This window comes from Halichoeres trimaculatus, unplaced genomic scaffold (genome assembly GCF_033239565.1).
Source record: "Halichoeres trimaculatus isolate MK-OKI-2021-1 unplaced genomic scaffold, fHalTri1.1 fHalTri1_scaffold_16, whole genome shotgun sequence".
Lineage (NCBI taxonomy): Eukaryota > Metazoa > Chordata > Actinopteri > Labriformes > Labridae > Halichoeres > Halichoeres trimaculatus.
In genome coordinates, this window is record NW_027437194.1 from 1,369,171 (window position 1) to 1,380,837 (window position 11,667).

Below are 11,667 nucleotides of genomic sequence, written 5' to 3' on the forward strand. Positions count from 1 at the left end.
TGGCGTAGCATCAAACTATTCTTAGTAGAGGTAGACCGATATATCGGCCGGCTGATATATCGGGCCGATATTTGGACATTTGTCTCTATCGGCCATCCGCCGTATTTCCTTTTAAAAAGCCGATTTTTGATCCGTTGTATAAAATGACGCAACTTTTGATCAGGCACAAAAAAGATGAGCACCTCAAACTTGTGGAACCACTTGGATACATTACATACTTTTGTTCAAATTATATCAATAAGTTTAAATTTCTTTTTTGACATTTTAAGAAGAGTGTGAATGTTTACTACTGCTTGTTACATTGTGTGTTTACTCAGACAAAATATTTCATTGTTTTGAAAGCTGAATAAATGTTCAGAGGACTGGACACGACTTGTTGTAATAGATTTCTTTTAGTTGCTCAGAAATTGCTGCGTTTCACAAAAATGTGATAAATATATATTTATTTAACAATCGGCCTGAATATCAAATTGGAAAAATCGGCTATGCATATCGGCATCGGCTGCCCAAAAAACCCATATCGGTCGACTTCTAATTCTTAGATAATTTAGCGTTATGTTATAATGGTTCATAAACTTGGACGCTGCTCCATCTGGAGTTTCTTTTTCATCCCGCAGCTCGTCTCAATGAAAAAGTTACTAATTTTATCGCACATAGTTGTGTCAGACTCTTTTGTTATTTCTCACCTTCTCAACGCCACTCTTACCCCTTTTACTGTCAATACTCTTGTGTTTGTACCGTAGACTGTGTAATAACAGAAGTTAGGGGTGGGCGATATAGTCTCAAAATGACATCACGATATTTTAAGGAAATTTGCGATAACGATATACGTGACGATATGGGGAGAAAAAAACAAACAACTTCTCATTAGTGGTTGCTGCTTCTGAATAACAGCATTTTAATTGCACACATGGTACGGAAGCTGCTTTTCCAATCATTTACTACGACTACACAGGCTTAAAATGTAAACACAGCAAGTAGGTCAGATCTCTACCCAACCGTTACGCCTCTACAGGAGGATAGAGACAACCCCAGAAACCCACCTCTGAGTCATTCTGTGAGTGGTTTTTGTTTTACATTAAATAAAAGTCTTAAATTTGATGTCATAAGTGTAACATAGAGCAGGATAACACAGTAAATCACTGCTCCCTGAAGGAAAAAGGCCACAGAAACGACTAAATCACATTTAAACTCATGTAAATATGAACACAATGCTCATAATTTGTAATTTCCATCTGCACACAGCACAATCTCCCTCCATCATCTTTCATCTGTCATCTGCTGCAGTTTGTCACCACGCACAGCGTCCCACTGACTCTGCAGCTGACAGCTCGGGGCCCCGCTGAGGGAAATCAAATGGATCCAGAGCAGAGCGGCGTGTGTGCCAGCTCAACGCCACACACCCGTTTGTGAAATATACATTTTCAAATTCAGATTGACAAAGAAATGTAATCTCAATCCAAGGAGCGGCGGAGGCATTGTCACAGGAGAAAATTAATTGTTTCCCGCTCTGCGCCGGCGTGTGACAGTTTTTGAATAGGCTAGATAATGGCTTTATCATCTCGCCATGAAACGGCCATATTGAAATAAGTGACAAGCAAGTGCGACCGGAAGGGCACGCACGCACGCGAGCTGCAGATAACAGACGGGCTGGCGGAGAGGAATCGATGGAGTCGCGTTCTGAACGGTGAGAACATCATCTGACAAGACATCAATTTCCAGCACGTTGGCGAGTCTCAGAAGTAAAACACGATAAGAGTTCAGAGCTGCAGAGACGAGAGACTGCGGCGCGTTTAGCTCGGTTTATGAACGGCTCAGACGGTACAGAGACAGAGACGGTGCAGCTCAGAGGACTGGGTTTCTGTGGCATGATGCAGCTCCTTACAGAGCCAGACCCCAAGGCAAGGGTTTTCAACTTTTGGACACGACACTGGAGCTGCAGAGCTAACGCTAACTTGGTTAGCATTATGATATTAAAAACAAAGTGGATTGATGCAGAAACCTTCAATCCTCAAACATGAAGCTGATGCTGAAGAGCTAAAAACTGCAGTTCCCTGAGTGTCCACCTGAGACCGTCTGAAAAAACAACATACTCGCTCATTTAAAGGATGTTTACAGCAGAAATAATGTGTTTACAGCCTGGTTCACAGAATAACTCTGATCTGATTGGCTCATTTTTTCAGAGGCCCACCTCATTACCAAAGGGTTGGGTTAGTCTAAAGCTGCGTTTGGGTCAGAGGGTCCAGGAACTTTTCCCAGAACTAAATTGTTCCTGTGGTCCGTTGTTTGTCTGTGCTCCGGGTAGATCATGCAGAACCCCACCAGACCAGTAGAGGGCAGTAACAATTACGGCCTTTCAGCAAAAACGGCATCATAAAGGACCCTAAAAGCCACAAACTAGACATGCACAAATCGACCGGTGCTGATTTTCTCAATTTTGGGGGATCAGTGATCGGCCCATCCTTACATATGAAACTGACCTTATATTCCTCCAGAAAGGTCTAACAGCCAGCCTTTGTTACTTTTTGCTCTGAGACCTAAAACTCAGGACACTTTATTGGTTGTTTAAGGTAAAACATAAGGATTTTATTGTTTCACAGGTATTGTTCAGTGATTTTCAATAAAATCAGATTGGAACATTGAAGGTATATGTCAGGGGTGGGCAAACTTTTTGATGGGTTCTAACATTTGACAAAGGGTCCGGACCAGGAGCAGATGGATGGAGTGCTTTGGTAACTATCAGGGTATCATTAGTTAATTCCATATCCGTTTTAGAATCCAAAATCGGAAAACAGATAACAACTTGTTATTCAGTTTCTCGTTTTCAAATCAAAAATCAGAAAACAAATAACGGTCTATTTTTCGCTGTTTTGATTTTGTTTTGAAATTAAAATTAGAATATGAGAGAATGGAATTATCATGGGATTTTTAATCCGTGTATGGTTTGTTCTTTCGTTAATCTGTTTCAAAACAAAATTTAAAAAAGAAAAAAGAAAAAATTGCCCTTTTTTTTTTTTTCTGTTTTAAAACCGAAATGGAAAAACGGAACTACAGAAAAACGTGTTTTTTCTGTCTTGGTTTTAAAAATGAAAAAACAAAAAATAATGAAAGATTGTGTCAAAACTGTTTATGTGATATTTTGATATTAAGTGTGAATGTCTCAATATAAAAATTACACAGCAACTCGCATTGAAGGTTTATACAGACATGTTCCTGAGCTTTTTTTTTTTTCATAAGTAACAGATCGCTGACGATCCACTCCATCTTATCCACGCGCATCTGTGCACTTCCATGTGTTTCAATGAGTTTTGTTTTGTTCATTTTCCTTTTCTTAGGTCCGTTTATCTTAACAGAAGGGCTGATGGGTCAGGGGGTAAAGTGCAAACGTGGAGTAATAGGCCTACACTTCACCTCAACAAAGCCAATGTATCTACAGTGCGCCATCTAGTGGGAAAACATCAGAATTGCAGGGAAAATAAAACATTAACAAGGTTAATTTATTTAATCTTTTCAAGTTCGGTGGGCCGGATTAAAACTTGTAACGGGCCGCATGTGGCCCCCGGGCCGTAGTTTGCCCATGCCTGGTATATGCTGTCAGTAATAAAAAATAAAAAATAAAAACCTGTATTGGCCCAAATCAGCATCGGCAGGTCAGGCTTTTCAAAGACCGGTGATCAGTGATCGGTGATCAGCTAGAAAATTGTGATCGGTACATCCCTACCCCAAACAGTTTGGCCCACTAAAGCAACAGACTGCTCCTCGTCTAAAGCATAAAAACGGCAGAGCTGGACCCCTGTTTCAGTTTAAATACAAGCCTGCTGATTGAAGACTTTCAGTGGGATGCATCCTTCACAAACAGCTTTAAATCATCCCTAAATCTGACCTGTAATTACTCTGTACATAACATAGATTCTTGCACTTCTACTTATTGCACTTCTGGTGGGATTCCAAACCTCATTCCTTTACTCTACACTTAAAAACATGTAATGAAAATAAAGTCGAATCTCATCTCATCTCGAATACTCATCTGTTGAGATTATGGCACTTACGGTACGGAACAAAACTCTGTACCTGAACAGCTGCTGTAACCTGGATATCCACTGACACGTTCAGCTGAAGGTCTCCAGTTTACAGGGTCACTAACTGTACGTGGATAAATGTATGAGTAAATGTTAACAGTAGTGCTGTCAAAGACATCGTATCAGGTGGGAATGCGGGTGGATTGAGGGTTTGGATTGTGGCTTTACATTTTTGTAAACTATTCAAGTTGAGAACTCAAAGTTGTGGGTGCTCCACCAATCAGAGATGATCAGCTTGAAGGCCCTGCCCCCGAAAGTCACTAGACCTCGAGAAAGTACTACCCCTATTGGGTTGTTTCCAGGGGTAAATCTATAATTTATCCCCCTGAACTAAACTTGTTTCCTAGTTTTTATGGTTGAAACACAGCTCCAGCCTGGATTTCAAACATGGCGCTGTCCATCTTTGGGCTTCAAAACACAGCCTCTGAAATCAGTGAGTGATGTCACAGAGACGAAGCCCACATTTTATACAGTCTACGCTTCTTAAAGCTCTTTCCATTCGTGATTTTAACCTTTTAAACGTCTCGTCTTGTCAAAAGGCAGGTGGATAACAACAGTTTGCAACTCATAAGAAGCATTTTACTGCAATGAAGAAAACCTGAAGACATGACAGATCATTTCAGCCGTATGTTTCTGCTCTGCTGTCCTCTCTTTTTTTTCCTCCGTGCATTGAAATCAAAGATGTTTTTAAGGGGATAAATCCTGCTGTCATGTTGATGTGAGTCATTGTGCAAATGAAGGATCAACATCAGAGGATCCTTTGTCTTTGACATTTTTGTGTCTCGTTAAGCTGCACATGAAGTTTCCTATCTAAGTAAGTAAACTTAAAGATACAGACTGCATGATAAAGTCAGGACGTCTCTTTGTTATTTGCCTATTATGGTCTGGGGGCGGAGCTTTGACGTGACCGAAGCTCGCCATCAGTAAAGCCAACCTCGCCGTGACCCGTCAACCAGAGAATCACAACACGACGAAGCATCATTCATGAAGTCACACACACAGATCCACGACCTCAGGACTCTGTCCTCCTGGACTCAAAGATCTGCCTCTGCGTCTGGATCCACCATGAAAACATAATGAGCAAACACAGCTGTAATGAAACCCTGATAGACGGAGGATTGAGGGGATTTCACGCGGCCCCAGCACGGACTTCAAAGTGAAGCGCCCCCTCCCTGGAGGAGTCTCCTGCTCCTTTCACCCTTAAATACAGCATCCTCCTCCTCCTCCTCCTCCTCCCAGTCTCTGCCCCTTCAATTAAAGGTCTGTGGCCTGTTCCCTGAGTCCCCGCTCACGTCCTGCAGCCTTTCTCTGCACTTGTAGCCTAAATAAAGACTCATCTCTTCAATATGAATTCTTAATTACCTCATTTCACATCCGATTGACCTCCTCAGTCCAACAAGGACATTGTTTGGCTCAGCCAGACAGCCTGGATTATTTTTATGCATAAAAGAGCAGTACCCGAGGTTAACGACAAGCATAACTTTTTATTTCATTAAATGAAATCGAGGGAGGAGGAACAATAGCTCTAACTGCCGATGTAACCCTGGGGGGATGTTGCAGCTCCAGTGAACTGGACTAAGGGCCCCATCGTTGCCAGAAACCATTACCCGGCCAAGCCTCTGCCGTGGAAATGGAATCAGTAAAATGGACGGTAATTCGATTGCCTCCTTTGTCCTCTCCAACCTCCCGGGCTGGCTTTCTTTTTTTTTTTTGACAGTGATTATTAATTAGCAGTAGGATTGCAGTCATTACAGAGAGCACGATGTGGAGGAAACGTGCTGGAAAGGGTCAGAGCGGAGTCAACACGAGCTGCCCGCTGACACAGCAAGAAGGAACCAGACTCTGACTGGATCCCTACTCACTCCACGATTCAGATCATAAACCAGGAAGATTCAGACAGGGTTCACTCAGGAACTGCAGACCCTAAAAGCTGGAAGAGGGCCCTGCCAGACCAGACTCAGGCCACGTTTACGCGGAGACTCCCACAAAGATTCTTCCTTTGCGTTTCCAAAAGCCAACCGTGTTTACATGAGGACGGCGTGAAAACTTCCAAGAGGACAAGTCACAACGATGTAGTGGCCATGCCAGGCCAGTAGGTGGCGATGTGGATATATGTGTGTGTGTATGCTACTCGGATATCAGTCATCATTGCTGTGGTTGTTCTTTCTTTTTCTGCCGTTTTATTATGTGAGACAGTTGGCAATCCAACCTTGAGGCGCATTACCGCCACCAACTGGACCGGAATGGCTTAACTGGAAGTTGTGGCCTTCGCCTAAAACTGCGAGTGCGCATGTGGTGACGTCAGCGTTTCACCCTGAAACCCTCTGCTCTGTGTTTATACGAGGCCGGATGGAGGAGCGTTTCCAAAAGCTTCCATTTTCGGACAAAACACAGCGCGGTCTCATCCAAACGCAAGGCCAAAACGCAACAAAATAGAATATATTTAAGAATATTTAAGTTATCAATTAATTCAATGATTAACTTTAACTTTCAATCAAAAATGAAAAAATTGGGATGCTAGGTCGTTATCCTGTTAGGTCTAACCCTCTAACAGGATAACGACCCCAAAAAACACCTGGGAACAGTTAAAGCTGCTGTGAGGAGGATCTGTTTTACTGTGACTGCAGCGCCACCTTCTGGCCGGAGTTTCACACACACTGTCGTAAAGACCTGACTTTTAATCAGGCGTGTGTTTGTTTTGGAACAAATTTTCTTTGTTCAAATCAACTTTTTACTGGATACTATCCCACAAGGTAAGGTATTTATTAGCATCAGTATATTGGTATCAATATCGGTATCAGACGATATTTACTCATTAGCTGCCAGCCATTTTCAGAGCATCTTGAACGATCTTTCCAGAACCAAATAATCTTGTTTTCTCGATAATGTAAACACCAAAACTACCTAGGAAGAATGGACTCTCTTCTTTTATGACTCTCTTCCTGTTTTTAATCCAAAAAACAGACAAAACAAACTTTTTTAAGATCCCCATTTTTTATTAAGAAATAATTAACTAGTCAGCTGCTTTTTTTCTCCTTTTTTTGTCAGTAAGAAAACCTACTAAGGCAGGGGTCTGCAACCTGCGGCTCTGGAGCCTCATGTGGCTCTTTGACTCCTTTGCAGTTGCTCCTTGCAACTTTATAATATAGTATTTAAAAAGTTTTTTTTTTTTAATTTTTCTAACAGAGGATATTAATGATAACAGCACAAACACTAACATTTTGTAGTAAAAATGCATCACCTCTTGAAATAAAGCTTTTAATTTTGGGGATTTTTTGCCATTTTTTGCCATTTGGGGACTTTTTTTAATTTTCACTTTTTTGAAGTTTTTGCAAATTCAGAAAAATAATTCCACATTTTTTGAGGATTAAGCAAATTTTTGAATTTTTTATATAAATTCCATTTTTTAACCACTTTTTGGAAATTAAGCAAAATTTTAAAATTGCATTATTTAGGGTTTTTTGCAAATTAATGACATTTCAGTAATTTTTTTTGAAATTTTGCACCTTTTTTAATTTCATTTTTTTATTTTGCAAATTTTTGATTTTTTTTAAATTTCCAACTTAATTGCAATTTCACGCTCTCCTGATCATCTTTCTTCTGCTCTTCTGTCCTTTTTCTGTCTGACAGTTAGGCTCCAGTGTCCACCACCACTACAAAATTAATCACAGAAACGTTTTCAGCAGAGAAAAACACAGATCTCTCTTCTCTCTACTAAACTTCGTCAGGCGGCGTGGTGTTGTCATAGAGACTTAGACGTGCTGTAAATCAATCCAGTATGTTTTCACTCTTTAACTGAAGGATACCCACAACATTGCCCACCAGAGCGATACATTTCTACAACCACAGACACTATTTCTCAGTATTTTCACCAGCAGCTTGTTCAGGATCTCCTAAACGTGGCACCTCGTCTGCAGCAGACTGATGTTAATGTATCACAGGATGCTGATATTAGCTCCTACACCACAGGTGAGTCACACAGCCTGATGGAAAACACCATTACCTCACTGTGTGAACTCATAGCCGCTGAATTAGAAGAATCCAGGCCTTTGCAAAGTGAACGCAAAGTGGAAGAAAGGGGAATTTCCCCTCAGTCCCCCACCGCCTTCAAAAGGACTTTCATATGCAGTGTCTGTGCAGATCATGAATTATCCATGATTGCAAAACAGATCCCTCGCAGTAGCTGCTCTACATGGAATATTGGTATGTAAAATAATGCGAATGATCCTCAGAAATATGCAGGCGTGCATGCAGAGCCGGTCTGGATTCAGTCTGTGTTTGCTGCCAGATTAACCCAGGAACATGTTTCCTCTGATAGTTTAATGAAAGGACGTTTGCATCCTTTTATAGAAGCACACAAAGTGTTATTATGTTACGTCCTCGTTGTATTATCTGTCCCCCGCCTACACCAGCACAGTATGGTCATTAATCCTCTGAAGCAAAGAGAAAAAAAGCTCTCTGTAGTCTGACAGGAGAGGCTGTGGTTGCTGGGGAAACGCCTCTGAGAGACAGTGATGGCCGACACCTCGGGGACTGGATGGACTGATGGGTAACAAGGGGAAGTGTCAGTGTTTGTGTTTGTTGGAGGCTGTGTGTGTGTGTGGAAAGAGAAGAGTGTGTGTTAACACTGAAGTTAAAGAGGGGGAAGTGAATGAAGTGAGGATGGCGCTGGTCCCCACAGAGGAGAGGGACGGGTACAGCCAGGGGCCACTTATGAAGGGTCTTTGGAGGGTGGTGTCAGACTGATAATTGGAGGGGCCGTCTCAGGATTCCCCCGTAGTTTTTCTACATATTCATCATCTGGTTATTTTACATTTTGCAAACCAGTCTCCAAAAAAGCCTCAAAACGTGTCATTTTGAATAAAGAGTCAGTTTCTTGGAAGTGATGTTGTCTAAACCAGTGACTGAACGGAGGGCAGGGGTTGCAGGGTAGCTTACATCATGCAGAGAAATGAGGCTTTGCATTTACAAATAGGAGTTAGAGTTTCAGCTTACCTTGGATGGCTCCACCCTGAGTTGACAAGAGAAATTAAAAGAGGTAAGAACATGGAGAAAATATAAATAGTAAGAAAACACAAAAATATAGTTGATGATAATAATAAATATCCAATTAATACATCAAAGGAGATAAAAGATATAAAAGCAGTGAAAGCCAACCTATATTGGAATCACAATTCTATTAAGATCCTCTTAAGAGGCTCTGCTGACATCTAGTGTTCAAAGAGAGGAGTCACAGCCAATATCCCACATTTCTTTCCATCAAAAAATAGACTGTTATTGACATAAAATTTAGACTTTCAAGGGTTTAACCCCCAGTGAATTGCAATGAAGAGCAACTGGCGACAAAATATAATTTGGGGAAGAAGTAAATTCCAAGCTCCCTTGGTGTCAGCGTTGAAAAATACAAAGTATTCCACTGATATCACCCAGGTTTGTACAAAAATGTGTTGCTGTCCGGAAATCTTCTGCCCTGAATCGTATACAGAGAAGACTGGGTGGACATATTCTTTTACTCTTACACTTGACATTAAAATAAAATAAAATGAAATAAAATAAATAAAATAAAATAATAAGGATTTCGTCTTTTTGATGAAGACTTAGACAAGATAAAATTTTCAGAAATTTGCAGTGTTGTGATTTTTTATTAAGAAATAATTAACTAGTCAGCTGCTTTTTTCTCTCCTTTTTTTTTGCCAGTCAGAAAACCTACTAAGGCAGGGGTCTGCAACCTGCGGCTCTGGAGCCTCATTTGGCTCTTTGACTCCTTTGCAGTTGCTCCTTGCAACTTTATAATATGGTATTTAAAAAGTTTTTTTTTTAATTTTTCTAACAGAGAATATTAATGACAACGGCACAGACACTAATATTTTGTAGTAAAAATGCATCACCTCTTGAAATAAAATTTTTAATTTTTGTGATTTTTTTGCCATTTTTTGAGATTTGGGGACTTTTTTCATTTTCACTTTTTTTTGGACATTTTTGCAAATTAAGAAAAAGAATTCAACATTTTTTAAAGATTTTGCAATTTTTTTTTATTTTTTTTTTGTATAAATCCCATTTTTATTTTACAATTTTTTGGAAATTAAGCAAAATTTTGAAATTGCATTATTTAGGTTTTTTTTTTTGCAAATGTATGACATTTCAGCATTTTTTTTTAATTTGCCCCCTTTTTAATTTTATTTCTTTATTATGCATTTTTTTTTAAATTTCCAACTTATTGAAATTTCATAAACTTTGCATATTTTTAAAATTAAAAATTTTTTTTTTTTTTTCTTATTTTCAAATGTATTAAAAAAAAACAAACAAACAAAAAAAAAAACAAGAAATAGTTTAGATAATTGTTTACTAGATTTTACACTTTTTTTGTATTAATGTAAGGATAAAGTAGATTTTGTGGCTCCCTAATGACTTTCATCCAGGTGAGCTGAGGCAGAATGGCTCTTTGGAGGAGATAACGAAGGTGCAGATAAACTAAGACTTTTTAAACAAAATTTTTAAAGACATAAAATCTTTCAGGAACTCAAACGCTAAAAAACACTCAAAAATAAAATTAAAATAAATTAATTAATTAAAAAAATAAAATAAAATAAAAATAATCAACGGGAAAAATCATGAGCGTTTGCACTGACGTCACTTTTTCGGTAGTTACCCGGATGTGAGGCCAACTTGGCGGTACTCGAACGTAAACATTGGATAGACAGAGATAGGGCACGGTAAAATGTGATTTTATGTCTTATCCACCAACAAATGTAGAAAAATACATGGAGCACATTAAAACCTATAGTGATGGACTCGGTCAGCAAGAAACAGAGTGAGATTGTGACAAATTACGCTTATGCTCTGCTGATGCTCTTATGAGAGTGGCTCACTTTCTGGCACCTGAAAGACGCCGAGTTTAACTTGTGACTATCACGTAAGCTAGCTAAACTACGGTGTTAGCTAAGCTAGTGTTCTCCATTCTCCGGGCAATAGTTCGCACTCATCGCCCCGATTTACGGTATTTTTGGTGGTCAAAGGCATATGAATTTTTTTTTAGTCAATATGTGTGACGAAACAACAGGTGAAAGTAATGAGGGCCAATCGAGACAGGAAGGGGGGCAGATGCTAAAACCAGGCTAGAAACTACAAAATAGAACCGGAAACAAAAAGTGACGTCACATGGAAACACAAGGTAGATAAAGGTTGATTAATCACTCTTTTTAAAAGATTAAACTCAGATAGATATTAAATTATTAGACATTTTTTCTCTAGCTTCAGGGCTCAAACTAAACCGTACTAAATGTGAATCATTTCCTATCAAGTCTTGCAATAACAAACAGCAGGAATCCCTGTAAAGCAAAAAGTTAAATATTTAGGGGTCATCATCACAAAAGATGAAAACAAAAGACAAATTTAAAATTTTAATCCTCTGGTATTGTTTTATATTGGTTTTTTTTTTAATTAAAAAAATAATAATAATAATATGTGGTCTCAGAGAGACTTGTCAATCACTGGAAGAGTTTTGCTCTCCAAAGCTGAAGGACTATTAAGCAAGGTGTATGCCAGCTCAGCTCTTGATGAGCCAAATGATATAAATGCACAAGTAGAT